General features: G+C 44.9%; 1 pseudogene; it reads right to left on the bottom strand.

The window, feature by feature from the left end:
- Positions 1-221: 221 nt before the first annotated feature.
- On the bottom strand, positions 222-1152 carry LOC142422808 (olfactory receptor 1F1-like; annotated as a pseudogene).
- Positions 1153-1448: the final 296 nt, after the last annotated feature.

Raw genomic sequence — 1448 nt, 5'->3', positions numbered from 1 at the left:
TACTTAGAGTTTTTTAAGGTGAAACTTTTCATAAAACATTTATATTCCAGTAATTAACAACTATGATTGCCTACCACTGACTGTAGTTAAATATGAGTTCATTGATAAATATTTATTTTGAATATTGAGTCTAAATTATTTATACACCCAGACAACTAGCTTATCACCCGTGGGCAAAGGTTGCTATATCTGTTGATAATTCATTGTCCGTGGGTCATTCATCAGTTAGACTCTCTCTTCCTGCCCATCATTTTTCTCAGAGCACCTTTCATGTCCTTGTTCCTGAGGCTGTAGATGAAAGAGTTCTGCATGGGGTCACCACCGTGTACATCACAGCAGCTACAATATCATTCTCAGCCAAGTGGGTGGATGAGAGGCAGAAATACACAGCAAAGATGGTGCCATAGAACAGTCAGGTAGGAGCCACAGGTGGAAAAGGCTTTCCATCTACCCTTTGCTGATGGAATTTTCAGAACAGCACAGGTGATACAAAAGTAGGAAACCAGAATGCAAATCAATGAAGTGATCGTCATCAGACCCCCTTCAATGAGAATCATGATCTCACTGACGTGTGTTTCAGAGCAGGAGAGTTTCAGGAGAGGAGTCACATCACAGAAGAAGTGGGGGATCCTGTTGTCTGCACAGAATGAGAGGCCAGCTGTCAGCAGAGTGTACAAGAGAGCATGCAGATTGGCAACGACCCAAGACACAGAGACCAGCAGGACACAGAGCTGAGGGGTCATCTTTGTTGTGTAGTGTAAAGGGCGACACACAGCGACAAAGTGGTCATGGGCCATCACAGTCAGGAGGAAATTGTCCATATTGATAAAAAAAATGAAAAAAATACATCTGTGTGAGACAACCAGGGTAAGAGATGGTTTCACTCCCAAGGATGTGGTTGACCAGCATCTTGGGGATAGTGGTAGATGTGAAGCAGATATGCACGAAGGACAGGTTTCTGAGGAAGAAGTACATGGGGGTGTGCAGGCGGGAGTCTGTGCTGATGACCAGAATGATGAGCAGGTTGCCCAGGACTGTGGCCAGGTACATGCTCAGGAAGAGCACGAAGAGGAGCTGCTGCTGCTGCTCAGGCTGCCTGGAGAGTCCCAAGAGGAGTAACTCGGAGGTACTCAACTGGTTTGCTCCACTCATAGGTCTAGGATCAGATTCAGAGAAGAGAAAGAATGGGCAGAAACCTAGGAATGGGGAGTTCTGCAGGAGCAAGTCAGGCTCCAGCTATGGGCTTGTTTACTTCATCAGAGTTGCTCAGTCAGAATCTGCCCCCATTCCTACTCCACCAACTTCTGACTCACAGTTTTAAGTGATGGTGGACCCACTTGATTAATACATTTTATTTTATAAAAGTAACATAAAACAGGTACCCGTGCTTGCTCAACCCATCTCTATACCAGTGTTTGTTTCAGTGAACATTTCCCAGTCTGTTTTTC

This window comes from Tenrec ecaudatus, chromosome 12 (assembly GCF_050624435.1).
Source record: "Tenrec ecaudatus isolate mTenEca1 chromosome 12, mTenEca1.hap1, whole genome shotgun sequence".
Lineage (NCBI taxonomy): Eukaryota > Metazoa > Chordata > Mammalia > Afrosoricida > Tenrecidae > Tenrec > Tenrec ecaudatus.
This window is presented reverse-complemented; position numbering and strand designations above follow the sequence as displayed.